At 35.9% G+C, this 15586-nt stretch overlaps 1 protein-coding gene across 5 annotated transcripts in view; it reads right to left on the bottom strand.

Moving 5' to 3' along the window:
* LOC122571704 (tyrosine-protein kinase Src64B) overlaps positions 1-15586 on the bottom strand; it is an 84310-nt gene that overhangs the window by 12983 nt on the left and 55741 nt on the right. The window contains exon 1 of one of the 5 annotated variants that reach the window (XM_043735766.1): positions 15088-15256. The exons of the other annotated variants lie outside the window; for them this stretch is intronic. The gene's annotated coding sequence lies outside the window, so the exon portion shown is untranslated. Of the gene's footprint in view, positions 1-15087; positions 15257-15586 lie in introns of those variants that run through there. 5 annotated transcript variants of the gene reach the window in all.

The raw sequence follows: 15586 nt of genomic DNA, 5'->3' as shown, positions 1-15586 counted from the left end.
TGTAGATATATACTGTGATAAATAGCACGGGGTGGAAATATATTTTGTAACCTCTTTTGTACGAAGACCACGCAGCAAGAACACGACAAGTCACGTTTCTTACTTTTCGCAGAAAAACTGTTTTAAGATTCAGCGATGATTTATGAAAATGTACCCTGAAAATAGCAGATTCAGGAACGTGTTTCGTCGCCGGATAGATACAAATAAGTTACATAGATATAAGTGAACATTCGAACAAAGTACGTAAATAATATAAATACGAGGGAAAGTTAGAATATGTTCTAAAAAAAAAAAAAGTCAGAAATTGATAGTGCTGCAACACGAAGTTTAGCTAACGACAGACAGAGAAAGCGCAAGGCGGTCGATTTTGCTTGGCTCACCCCAGTGGCTCACCCCATGGAAACACCATGGCGCGGGCACAGGATAACGTTCATACAGGACTATACCACCACCATCATAGTAACACGTTCTCTCCCTATGTCTTTCTCTCTCTGTCAAATTGGTCTGGGCTCACATGCACGTCACCAAAAACACACGCACAGCGAACAGGGTAGACGGTCGATATCCCACGGTTGTGCGTATATACACGCTATCTGATGGGGCTTTTATGTGACGAACAATGACGACGTTGCATACAGAAGAATTAAAATTTCGTCGTGGCGCACTTTGCTGCTACTTTAAGCATAGATCGAAAATCTTAGGACGAGATAACGATATAGAATCTTTTAGAAATTTCGAAACTCTCAGTAGACGAGCAACATATGGATCCGATAGCGTAACACATAAAATGTTTCGCGTCTTGAAAATTTCTAGCTCTTAACCTGTAGATCTATAAAATATTTTAATAAATAAAAATTGTATATAAAACAGGTGCGTACCTTACTTTCGATATTTTCTTACATTTCAGTATATCGTGCTATACGTTTCTGGTTATTTTTCTCCACTGTTGCATTAGAATTATATGCAGATTACAAACAGTATCTGTAAAACAATTTATAGTGGATCGACGTAGACTTTTATAGCTTCATATCAAAACATGTTTAATGGTTTCGCAACTAAGGAATGCGGATTTTGTCATTAGTTGGTATTGACAAAATCCGCATTTTCTTAGTTGTCAATCCAAAAAGTTCCATATTTTCATGAACTTTGCCAAATGGATGATAAATTGGTTCCTAAACAGATATTCCTCCCGTCTAGCAAATGCTCGACGAGTATACTCGACGTATTACGAATCTTTACGTATCTTCCCACGTCTTTACGTATTTTATGTACATTTTAATGATAATACATTATAACGATTAATGCTTCTCTTATTTATGTTTATCATGATTTTTGTATTAATTAACAGATGCAAAATGATCGCAGCTATTTAAAGGAAGACATTCATTTGACATGTTTTTGCAGTTGGCGTCATTCTTCGTAATTGAAGAGAAACCGTATTTTAGAATCTCTCTTTTTCACCCCCTAATTTAAATACTAATAAATTAAATACTAAATAATTAATATATTCGGTCTCCCTATTTCCAAATGACATATTATCCACGATCCGTCAGTTCTTTTTATTACACGGAACCCTAAAGATACAGCGCAATATACAGCCTTAAGTGGGTCTTACAACCCTAAAACGTCACTCCTACTAACTCGATGGTTCGATTTACGACATCGTTATATGCATACTGCTATATCCCGGGCAGAGGGGGCAAAAGGGAGAACAAGAGGGGGAATACATCGTTCATACGGGGGGTGCGGAACCCCGAGACTACTTTTTCCTCTCGTTGATAGAAAAAGTTGGAACAATGGGTGTATTTAAAAGCTCGCTTACAACTTGAAATCATTCGTTTTGAGTTTAATCAGCGTGTATGTGTAGGTTACCATGTCACGGGAGTGATGTACTTGACGTTTTCGACCTTATCGTATCGTTCGTTTCGACGGCTGATGTGTTTGTCAAACGGATTGATTGTTAAACGAGAAACAAGATATTTGAGGCTGCCAATAGCTAATCGTATGAATTTTATTAGCTTACACGAACGAAATAAAAATATTCATATTCCTCGAATCGTTTCAATTCAACTTTTTATGCACAGCGCAAAATTGAGCAAATTTCATAAAAAAAAATTCTGTATAAATAGTTGTGTATATTAATTATTTCATTCGCTATAAAGTCTATTCGTTTGAAATAATTAGATAACATTTTTTGACTAAAGTACAAGTTCATAACAGTTGAGAAAAGATTATTTGTTTCAACTCGAACAGCTTTTAAATGATATTTTCTATTTTCCTCTAAACAGCAGTAGCAGATATATCGACAAAAATAAAATAATACCAACAAATTTATGAAAATATCGTGCTCGTCGTAAATCGTTTAATTCGTATCACTGTGCAGTGAATTTATACAAATTCATTCTTGGTTAATTATATGATGGCTCGCGCGCGTCTTCCGATTTTCCATGTTCACGTTATGTTTATCGCTATTTAATTCTGGTTAATTAACGATGATGACGTTTAGAATTACGTGGATATTAGATTCCATGGTACGTGTATACATACATATTCGCGGAAACGCTAGAATTACATCTGTTAAATTAATATCCGCCGTTAATTAGAAGCACCGGTTTGTTTCGTTTGCGTAAATTGAATATGCATATCTCGTATCAGTGGGAAAGTACGTGGAATGATATTTGCAAGGCGAGACGCAGGCATGATAAGAATATTATTTTATCAATAAAATATACTCTGCAAACGTATACGCGCGAATGTGTAGGATGAATATAGAAGAAACATCAAGAGATAGTTAGTTTTAGAAATTCTTACTATGTATGGGAAAATGACAGTGTTTACTCGAAAAATTAAAAATGGCAAGAAAATATATAAAATAAAAATATGGAATATTATGTAATAAGAAGATATCTTGAATTCTCTAACTAAAAGAATTACAACGTAAAAGAAAAACATAAAAGAATAACAGTTTTTACTCGATAAATTGATGGAACATTTTGTTAAAAAAAAAAAAAGAAAAGAAACAAAAAATATGAACAAGATAAGGAATATTTGAAGGAAATATCCTGAATTTTCCAATTAAGAAGGAGATAGTGTGAAGGATTATGAGAAATTGCGTTAATTTTTAGTAATATTTATGTACAGAAAAATAGCAGACGATGGAATATTTGATAAAAAGAAAGTCTCATAAATTTTGTAGTTAAAATAAGAACTTATACAGATATCGGAGATTTGAAAAATTACATGGACGTTTAATAGAAGAATTGTTGTACCTCACAGATATTGATACAAAAAGGGTATAAATACTAAATAAAAACACGCGTTATTTCTCGATAAATTGATCAGAAATTTATACTGACATTTATAGATGCCTTTGTAAGCAAAAAAAAAAAAAAATAGCACTCTGCTACAATAGATTGCGAAAACCTATTCACGCTGTAACTATACTCGGAAACTATTAAATACGGAAATGCTATTTCGATTTTCTGCTCAATAAAAATTCAACGGGATCAACAACCTTTGCAAAGCATGCGCGCGTATTTCAATTCTATAGAACTAAATTCCTCTCTAATTGGAGGCAATAGAAAAACAAACTAACAAATTTCGATATTCGAGGAAATTATTAGACTTTGTAAAAGAAATACATTTATGTACAAATTTAAAATTCAAATGGACGAAATTTCAGGATTTTGTAGAAAATGAAGCTTGGAACGAAGTAAATCCAGCAAATACGAGGAAGGATCGATATATTAATATGGGAATTCAAGGAAACAACAATGTATGAATTATCGAAATAAAAGAGAACTACTTTTCAAAGAAACGAACCAAGTACTCAAGTATTCGAAATGATGTCCCTGTTCATTAATACATTTTTGTCATCAAATATTCTTTCACTGCATCGTACGAGTGTTTCTTTCTATTGATTTATTCGAACACGTGCATTCTGTTTTTATTTTCACTGTCTTTACCGATACTATGGGGTCCTGGGGAATCCCAAAGTTTATAAAAATTTTCACAAACCTCAAGTATCACGTAACAAGATTCTTGACGATTTTCAATACTTTTACAAAGATTAAGTTCGTATCATGTCAACATCATACGATACGATTGATGTTAAGTGTCTGGCTAATTTTCAATTACTATAAATTACGTCCAGATATAAATTTCTCAATCTCAGAATTCCATCAGAGGATCGACATACATATGTACTTCCATTTCATTGTAGTAATTAATACCACAAATATCGATCGATAATATGTACGCAAATATGTACGCTACACTATAACTAACTACTATAACTAACACTAATAATAATTACAGATCGCTATAATTAATCCGTTATAGTCTATATCTAATTAACGTATTTCGTTATGAGAAAAACAATCATTAAAATCGATTACAGTTTCTTCTATCTTAAACTACAGCCTAGGATCTAATAATTCTATTCAATTGTCCTAATAGTACAATAAGCGATAATAGGTCGTCTTTCTACCTCGACAACAGTTGACCTTAATTTCGTCAAAAGTATCTGTATAGCTCTAACAATTTCAATACCAAAACCTTGAAATCAGTCGTTCATTTGATGCTTCTAGCATCGAGAGAACAAAATTTCCAAGCAACATTTATTAAAACTTTCTACGCGATAAATTCCACGTTCTACAAAGCTAATCCCATTTCAAGCCCCATTTCAACTCGCGAAATTTCACCGTATCTAAGACACCCTATGCGCATAACTCAGCGAAAAGCTACCCACCGAATATACCAAATTGAGGAAGCGCTCGCTTAGTACTCGGATCGCTTTCAACTCCTAAAAACATCACCAAATATTCTCGTTTGTTCCCTGGTAAGGACCTATCTATCGATGGTTTTCAATGCAAAACGACATATATAAGCTCGCATTCGTACATGTACGTAAGTACGTACATATATATCCAGATAATCCAGCGAGTTTTATCCACAAGCGGAGAACTCTAGGACCAGAAACCCCGTAGATTTGTCGAGCTTTTGCCCCAACCCTTGAATATCGTCTTCTTGAATGGATATATAAGCTCGTGATTTCGGGGACTACGCCCTTCCTAACCTTCCTACCCTTCATCCCCGACCGCCTCGGCGCGGCGTGGCGTCGCGCTCCAGGGGGTGGCCGATCGGACGTTATTGCGTTGCAGGGGCGTACGTAGGCCACGGTGTGTGCACAGTGAATTTCCCTCTGTCCGATACACAAATGAATTCGCCGCATCTAGTTGGCGTTCACGAAATACGATTACGCGATGATGAATCGTGCCGGGCAAATAATGTACTCGCGTGCCCATTAGAATGTCGGTCGCTAACGGAAACCCAGTTACGGGTCTCTCCCGATGGTTCTAGTGTATATACAGAAGATTTAAAAAAGAGCGAGTGATATTTGAACCGTTGATAGGCCAAAGCGGTTATATAACCGTTGCTTTTCGAAGTTTTAGAAATTTTATTGCCAAACCATTTGATCGATGGTTAGCTTATGCAATTGCATTAATTTTCTTTGATTTATATGTCGGAGCATCGTCAGGAGAAAGGTATTGGGCGTATAACGATTCTTCGCTGGAGCTATACATTTTTCTCTCGTAAAATTCAAACGACTTTTATTAACACGAGTATGAGTTTACAAAGTTAACAAACAACTACGCGGATAAGACACTTATGACAATGGCCTAAGATTCGATAACGAATCCACGGTCAACAGGATAACTCTGTATTAAACGTAAAATACTTTAACACAACACACGTTTAATGGGACGCTCTATATATACTGCTCGATGTGAAACTCTCCAAGGTGATCGCACGAATAATAGACTGATGGAATTCTTTCCTGCCTTTTCGATTGCGTTCGTTTGTTATATACTGGTCCGAAGCTTCGAGAAGGTTCCAATCGCCGTTGCTAGGCAATCTTTGCTTGGAGTTTGATTGTTAATACAACGTGTGTCCCATTATATCGACATTCCCGAGGAAAAATGTCCATCCCGTGACCGCGGCTACGTTCGGCGACAAGTTGTGTCGCCTCGAACCCCATCTCAATATCACAAGTCTCGAACAAATACAATGAATGACAATTGTTTAATTACGGCTATAGTAGAATCTAGATTACAATATTACGGAATTTTCCCATAGTTCCAAACGGGAGGCTCCAGTGTCCTTCCATCTCCGACATATATGTTGCCAAGTTAACCGATTTGACAAATAAGCAGCTCATGTATGAGTATAATGAGCGTACCAGTTTCTAATTTCGATACCTAGCACGTAGCAATAAGAAAGTGTTTCGATATGCTTACAGTTGATCACAAAAGTATTTATATAGGTGTATTCTTTTTCTGAGATTTCTCTTTTGGCTTTGCTACGCGTAGTTGCAAGAGTAACGAGATCGAGCAGGAACACCTAGCGATTTCGTACGAAAGGTGAAAATTAATCTACGTCATCGAGGAACCGACCGATGAATTGCAATTTGACGTTCGCACCAAGTTACGACGCGATAATTTTACAATATGATCTCGACGATCTGTTGGAAACTTTAACAAGCATCGAAGTTTCGCAGCGGTAGTCGACTTTTGGGATGAATGTAAATTTTCTAGGTTAAACGTTATATTATATCGTATATGCTGTTACTGGTTCAGCAAAGTCGAGTTTTATTTCAAAATATTCTTCGTTTAATTCAAAGAATGTAAATGAGAAGCGAATGAAATCGATGGACTACATTTTGATATTACTTTAGACGCTGTTAACCCAGATGTAGAATACGTTGTCTCCGTTTAATTCACCAGTAAGATATTAACCTGAATTTATTTTTTTTTTTTTTTTATGCTGAAATCGACTCGATGAAATTATTAAGGAACAACATACTGTATTACGGTAAGGATTGTTGCCAACTATTGTGCACGTTGTATCGGTACTTCATCCCTTCAGGGATCAATATTTACGTTACTTACATATTGAGAGCTCATTATGTTCTGCAAAATAGGCCAGGATAGTGCTTGACTTGCGACTTGTTAGCATTATGAGGCATATTCAAGCCAAAGTGGTTCACGGCAAATTGATACTTGTGTCATATTTGCAGACGATTAACATTTATCTCATAATTTAGTTCTCTATAATTACGTTAAATAGCTTGAAATAAAAAATAAATCGACGTGCTTTTGAAAATAAGAACTGGTTAATGCTTTGCACGACTATATAATATATATCAAATATAAAATCAATTAAATTAAATATATAATATATTTAATATATTAAATTAATATACAATTTAATATACGAATACGTTAAATTACAAAATATCAGATGTCATTAACTCTTAATTGTGGATCGATTTATTCGAAATCAAAGCAAACGTCCCTTAACTGCACAAACAAAGTCACCTTTTTAGAGATTAAAAAGCAGCTATCAGAAGCTGTAATGGGAAACTATTGCGGCTAACGTACGACTGATTAACCGTCGAACACACGGCACCGTACGTTCTCATTTTACGGAAACGTCGCTTTTAAAAACCGTTGGATTGAAAATTCTTCCATTAACAATCTGTCCATCCACGCGATCCTTATCCGCCTCCAATTATCTTTATTTGTCATATAAAATGAAATCTCAAAATCTATAACACGCATAAAGTATTGTCCGTAAAAAGCATCGACACACCACTGTACTTGTTACAGTATTTACGCATTAACACTAGAACTATCGATAGCTAACGCAAAGCTACTAAAACCAGTCAAAATGACTGGTCTTTAAAAATATTAAAAATATTTGTATATTTATTGATTTATTACTTTCTTACAGAAGCAATTCCATGTTATGTAGTACATTTTTGCTATTATTAATCCATCTGGGACATCTTCATCCCTAAACGAGGGTTGACGCATTTATAAAATTGTAGAGCCAGTCATTTTGACTGGTGTGGTGTTTCTAGTGTTAGCATCTAGCGATCGATCCGGAATTTTCCTGATATCTGATATCATCATATCGAATGATACGCAGTAAAAATTTAAAAAACGTGTGGCAAGTTGTAGAAAACGAGGAAACTCGTTAATTGGGGTTCGATAAACAAATTGCAGCACCCCTTTACACTTTGACAAATACCAGTCATTTGACTGGTGTTGGTATAAGTAGCCTTGATACAAAATTATTTTCAGTTTGAATAAATGAAAACAAAATAAAATTATATCATTCTTTTAATTATCGTTGCGAAAGTCATTACATTATTGTGGAAAAAAAATATAACACGAAGTAGGAATTTTAAAATAAAATTGTAAAACCAGTCAATTTGACTGGTGTGGTAATTCTAGTTATTAGTTAATTAATTGAATCTAAATACCATTTAGTTCACAGTATTATCGTATGACTATACAAGCCAGAGGAAGTTTCAAAGGAAAGGAACAAATACGTTTAAAGAAAATACTCAGTCGCTGAAACGGGGACAAAAGTGAAAATATTTTTTCAAACAGATACTTTCGTGAGCCAGTGAACATTCGTTCGAAAGCATTCGTTTTTCCCTATGCAGAAATCTGCGATTTTACATCGAAGCAAACAACTTCGTATTTTTGCTCCTTCTTTTGGCTATACTTTTAGCTGAAATAAATACAAATACCAAGAGAAAGGGAAGTTACGAACGATGCTAGGGTTGCTTCTGACGGCACCGAATCCGGAGATGCCCCCAACTTGGACGAAAATTAGGGGTTGCAAGACAGAAATGGCTGCCTCCCCTCAAACATTTCGCGGAGGGACGTAGAAACGTAATTTGCAACGCCTTCGACGATGGCCTCGCGGTCCCTGCTTCTCGTCGTTGAAACGCTTCTTCTTGGTTGACGATGCCCCCACGTACCGTATTGTAGATCATATGTCTTCCTATAATATCTGTTTCTTTCACGTCGTAGACGCGATCGATAGTGCATGGAAATCAATGTGCTTCCCTAATCATTTGCGTGGGATGAGTCACTTTCGCGAGGGCTATGCGTGTATCGACGAGTTCGTTCGATATGAAGAAGAACAGAGCTTTACATGGTCCGACTAATTTCGATAAAAAGTGCTGGAACTTTGGTCGATATTACCGAGTTATGTGTGATTGATATTTCTATTAATACAATTAGGAAAATGAAAGTTAAACAGAGATTTATTTCATTTATTTTATTTCTGGAATTAAATTGGAATATTTTATATATTATATTCTTAGCGCGTATCCTGGTTTTCCAATGAAGCGTTTTTATGTCACATTCTGTACGTTTCATTGTCATATTATGACATTTTTGCAGCCATACGAAAATACTACTTAATGATACAAAATCTTATCAGTTATTATTTAAACGTTGTATTAAGTAGAATACCTTCTGTGGTTGGCATACAAACCATGAAATTCAAGCATCGTGGAGAATCTCAGGATTTGCAGGAGAACGGAACGCTCTCTAAGGAAATGCTACTTAAGGAAACGTTCGTAAATAAAGGACGTAGAAATTGTAAAACCGAAGAAAGTTCAACCCACGAAGAAACTATAGCGGCGTTGAAAAACCAATGTCAATGGAATTTAATTTTTTCTTTTTTATCCATTTCGACACTACGTTTGTACGGTACATTTACGGTATAATAACAACAAAATAAATAAAAAGAAAAATACAGAACGAATAATAAACATACGAAAGAATCGTTCGAAAGATACTCTTAGATTACAGCTTTCAGCTTAAACAAAACCATAGAGGGCTATCTCGCTTCTACAGACTATTCCATTGTAAATACCTAGCTTTTATCCAAACCCTAATCTTCGCAACGATCTACCTTGCCCGGATAGTCCCGTACCTTAACCACATATTTACAATGCGATTAGAAGGAAAAGTGGAACATCAGAGAATCTTCTGTGGTAGGAAACAGTGTCACCGGCTGATGAATAATAACAGCCGCCATATTGACTGGCAGACGTTGTACGACGCGACGCGACGATTCATTAGGTATGCTGGCAGTAGAGAAGATATACGTTTTAGAACGATTGCGGACTTCCTGTCGCGGATAATTAATCACGGTGCTAGTCTGGCTTGCAAGTGACTAAGGAGACTCGCTTCGTAGAAATTTTCGTACTCTTCTTCGGTCGACGGATAAAAGTTGGCGCGCGTTTTTCATGGATCCCAGAGACACACAGAGAGAGAGAGAGAGAGAGAGAGAGGGAGAGAGAGAGAAAGCTCAGCATGTTTCTCGAGTGGAAGGGTCGCGGGTTTGCCAGGCATTGCGTAGCCCGAAGGGAAAGAAGAAAATCACACTGAGGTGGTGGCAATTTCTTGGTCAGCGCTTCAACTATGACGCATTTGCATTTCCATCGAAGTTGCACCCAAATCTCTGACGCGTAGTGCGGTTGCTATCTTTGCATCGGCCTCGGGGCTGGAAACGATCCCACGTACTTACATACTGCGGTCCCCATCGTTCCATCTAATTCCGTAGATGTCCTCCAGATACTTGGGATACCCGTTTCGTTTCTATTTCTGGGCAAGTTGGCTCGTTATTGGACCGAGGCACGATCATTGTCTTTGTACTCGGTTGTGTTGAATATTTTATCGATACGATAGAGCAGCATCCTGCGTATAACGGGATTAGAAGATTGCCATTGACGTCCTCTAACGCAATTTGAGAAATAATAAGAGCGAAATGCTTCGTACAGGGGTAATAGCCGAAGATAGGTTTCAAGATAAGGAATGTACGAATTCTGAAGTTGAAGAATGATCCAAAGATCGATGAAAAAGAAATTCGAAATGCGGTGTCGGTGGGATTTAGCGTTCAGTTCTACATCATTCTGGGTATATATATAGCGAAGAAGAAAGTTTAAATTTTTATTGCTTAGAATGTTATTTTCTGTTATACCAAAGGAACTTTCCATTTAATTCAGATATTTTGCGCTCTCTTATATGTCCCATCCTATACGCTCAGATTTACTTTCTTTAATGGAATCATATACCTTTCACTTCGCTGCTCGATACAATTCGTCATACTTTTTATTTCGTTGATTTAGTGTACTATCGTGTACTTCATCGTTATACTGTTATACTCTCACTAAATAATCTACTTATTGTAATTATACGTTTCTAAACCATAGTGACAAATTCTAATAAATTATAAACGTGACATTTTAACATGCGAGGATGGAATAGCTCTTCAATTATTACACTACCTTTAACTACCCTTAATAACTTTCTATAGCTTCGTATCGAACAATTCTACGCGCTATAAACCGTAGAAACCCTTTCCCGAAACACGATATAAATGTAAGTACGTATACTGATTGTGAGTCAGCGTACGAGCCAAAATTTATCGTGTTCCTGAATGGACCCTCAGACCTTCGGATCTTCCCAACTAACCAGCCCAACACGTGAGCTCACGAATGACGTCAGCCGATCAGTTCAAACAGGGTCAAAGATCTCCAGTTGCTCGACCGATGACTAGAGTCCAATGTGACTCCCACTGGGATCATCGTGAGCCTCCCATTTCCATATTTCTTCGCAATAGATCGGTGAATTTATCGTTTCTCGTTTCGCGTCAGCGCAGCGGAAGCACGAGCAGAAATTATTTCACGCCTCGTTCCGTAACGGCTACTTGCGTCGTTCGAGCGAATCCTCCTCGTTCTGGGTCGAAGAAGCTCACAGCATCCATTTCGTAGACTCGTGGCTTCGATTATTATTAAGTCGGTCTCTTTTGTTATTTTTAATTATTATTAATTATTATTATATTGATTTTCAAGGATTATTATTAAGTAACACGGTAAAATCTCCGTTTCAGGGAAACACAGAATAAGGTGATACGCACAGATAAAAATACACTTTTAACGAGACTTTCAAACTTCTAGCAGAACTTTCAATAGCAGAGATGATACACGGTGTCTACCGTAGAACTTCAGTGATTGGAGAAAGAGTAGTCGTGAGAAAGCTTGGGGAATAGAAAAAAGAAAAATGATAAGAATTCTCACCTTTTTATTCGATAGTTCTTGTTCTTGTTTAATATTGGACAACACACTAAAACAGGAAAAGAACAAAAAGCATATGCATTTTAATCGAAGAATTATAATTGTAATAAAAAAAAAGAACTATACTCGGATACAAAACAATAAACGGATTCCTAGCGAAATTGTAGAACGTTCGTGACACAGTGAACTTACGTGTAGTACGCTTCGAAAGAATAGTGATTCACCTATAACGTTCAATAAGAGAGAAGATCAACCGAGTGAAATCTCTGGGTTTCCTCGGGACTGTTTGTTCCGCATCGTTGGTCCACGTTTCTCCTGGTTTATCGGTCGTCCAAAAAGCGTGCTCCTTCACCGTACCTTTACGACGTGACGCGTTTTAGCGGGCTCTTTGTTCAAATGAGGGGATTAAACGTTTCGATGAAACCTTAATCGTGCGGTTAAAAATTGAACTCCGGATATTTGATCGAAAAAAAGGAAATGATCACTGATTTCTAGATACTTTACTTCATTTAGACGGTAGAAAACAGAATACACTCTTTTATACAAACTGATCATGTATCTGTCACAATCTTTTTATAGCAACTCGAAAATTGTTTACTTTTTTCCAACACGTTAAAAAGAATTTTGCTTTTGCGAACAAAATTTCTTATCTGCAATCTTTTCCAAGTTAGCTCTTAAGTCTTAAGCTGTTCAACTTTGATTACACTCCTCATACTTGAATCACCACAGCTACAAGAAAAGATACATATTTGCTACTTTTTACTGTTTCTCGAGCCTACAATGTTTTGGTACGTGATACGAAGGTACGTGATAAAAGGAACAAAAATTCTAAAAGTTAACGATCAGAGTTACGCTTTATCGCACTTTATCGTAGACTATCCGTAGCCCACCAAACGCGTCATACATTAACACGTGGATCCTTGTAACTTGTAATTGGAAGGTCGACGACGGATCGTCATCTTGAACGTAACGGGCTGAAGAGACGCCGAGTGGACACACGCGGAAAAATCCTCGACTCTGGCGATTCCAGTGTTTCGCGTTTCACCGAAGCGCAATTAATTCCGCGCGAGAACATCGCGTTACCGAACGAATTCATTAATTTCATCGACAATTTTTAGCGCGGAAAGACGAAGAAAGGGGAAAAATATTTCGTCGTCAATTAGTATTCCGTGCAAGAGCCATGATGTTCGCGCTGAATTTCCTTCCTCGTGAAATTAGATTTACGTTATAATTAATTTCGTGCGAAAGATGAGGTTGAATTTTGAAAGTTGCTTCGTTAATTTTGTCACTGCCGGTATTTATTCAATGGAAATTAAAATACAAGATATACATACAAAGCATTCTATCTTTTTATCGTTTTAACTAAACTTTGTCTAACTAAAGAAAAAATCTGTAACGGAACAGCGATAGTCGAACGAGCGACAAGCAACGAGTAAAATTGTATTCCTTGTTAAACATTTTTAGTAGAAAATACGTAGAAAGATCAATATAGAGTTGGAGAATTTTTTGATGAAAACGACGCGGTAGTTCGATTAAACAGAAAAATAACTGTTTATTAACTTTATCGTTGGTTTTAAAAGATATACAGCAAGGACATATAGCGGTCTATGAAAGATGATGGAACTCGCGCAGTATTTCTTTGAGAAGGAAAGCCAAGATGAATTTTAAATAACACGAGATTCAAATAAAGCGGAGAGAAAATAATACGAGAGTGTAAAGAAACATTGTTTTCGTTGATCCTGTTCGAGGAATATTCCTCTTATTTATGAGTTTAAATCTACCACGCGCCTTGACCTTCCCTGCTTGAAGAAAATAAAAAACACGACCATTCCTAGCTGCGACAGCATGTTTTCTTAATTAATTAGAAAATATTAAATAATTACTGTAAAAATTGCAACTTGAAAAAATGTTAATATGTAGTCTGTTTAAATCGTTAATTTTAGATTAGATTTATCAGCAAAATGGAAAAATTCAGAGCTTTATTATTTTTATCGAATGGATTTTTTAAATTTATAATTTGCAAACTAGCTTTCGTCTGATATTTTTCAATCGATATAATTTTTGTTATATGAAAGCGATTATTGAGGCGAATTCAACGATCAACAATGTAATAGTATAATTTACTGACACTGAAATATATATATATATATATAAAGAAATTTCCTATAGCTTTTAATGAATTTATTGCGCAAAACAATAGAATTTCGTAACCGTGTTCGATAAATGTAACGTCATAAATTTTCAAAATAGATATTTATTTTAATTCCTGTGTTTCAGTGAAAAATAAATCGCGTTGGTCATTGATCCCGTATACCTATAATATGGAAAAATGTACAACTCGATTGAAAAACATTTATAGGCCTATAGTAGGAGATCCATAGCCTATAGTATTGTTTAATATTTCCAAATTAACTGAAAAAAAATCGCTACGTATCTACCACTGGAATTATATCCTACTTTTCACTGCTAGACACAGGATATCTATGCAAATTTATATCGTTATGAACGCAACTAAAGAAATACAACCTAAGTAGACTAATGTCATTTATCCACCAAATCGTTTAAGAATAAGATCTATCAATTAAAATTATATTCTTTAAGATTCCTTTTTAAGATATGAAGAGTTGATTTTTTGAAGATTTTCAAGATTAAAAACGCGCCAATTTAAATTACAAATTGCAAAGACTGGGATGCGTTGATTTAAAATCAACAGTGTATTGTATTATATTTTTAGGGGGTTGTATAGTATAGTATAGTATAATTTTCTACCGATATTTAAATATATTAATATTGTATTAATAAATATTGAGTATTTAATTTTTATGTAAAAATTAAAATTAGATGTACCGTATTTTTGAGGGGTTGTACAGTATAGTATATTATATTATATAATTTTGTATTAATTTAAAAATATTTAATATTATGTAGTAGATGTTGTATAGCGTTATACATGTGTTGTATTACATTTTTAGGTGAAATGTACATACAAATGTCAGTGAATACTGTAGTTTGGATCCAGAAATGCGTTCTATGCATCGTCGCACTTTCAAATTTTCCTTAAACGCGCCAACACGTACGACACAGTTCCAAATTAGATCGTTTACGCGTGTCGATAGTGTTTTTCATGAAACGTAACTCACAGGTTAATCTCATCCCTTCGCGTCGTCACTGACGAGAAGATACGCTTGAGACGCGGTGAGAATTTGGTTTCCCTTCGGCTACTAATTCTTCCCAAGTTTCAACGAAATCTGTACGCGGCAGTGTAACTAACTTCCGGCTTCGTCGGCGTTAAAAGCAACTCAATTATTTCTTGAAACCTGGCGATCAAGTCACGGTAGTGAATTTAATATCGTGGATATCGACAAGGAGCTTATAAATAGGAGGAAACACGGAACCCTCCGCTATATCGATTATGAAATAAGAAGAGCTTTTCCCTCCCCCTGCCCTTCAGCTTGGAAACACATCTCTAGCAGCCATTCGTGAAGAGTTATACCCGTCGTAGAAAAGTCAATAGAAACTCGAGACAACTGCAGTGCATAAAATCAATAAAATCAGTTTTTCAAGTCTTCTCCCTGACGCTCTTGCCAGGTCTTCCGCGTAACCGCAGCACACCTTTATGCGTTCTTTATGGAAATCAGA

Source organism: Bombus pyrosoma, linkage group LG10 (assembly GCF_014825855.1).
Source record: "Bombus pyrosoma isolate SC7728 linkage group LG10, ASM1482585v1, whole genome shotgun sequence".
NCBI classification, from domain to species: Eukaryota; Metazoa; Arthropoda; class Insecta; order Hymenoptera; family Apidae; genus Bombus; species Bombus pyrosoma.
The sequence above is the reverse complement of the archived record's forward strand: the minus strand, read 5'-3'. Positions and strand labels throughout refer to the sequence as shown.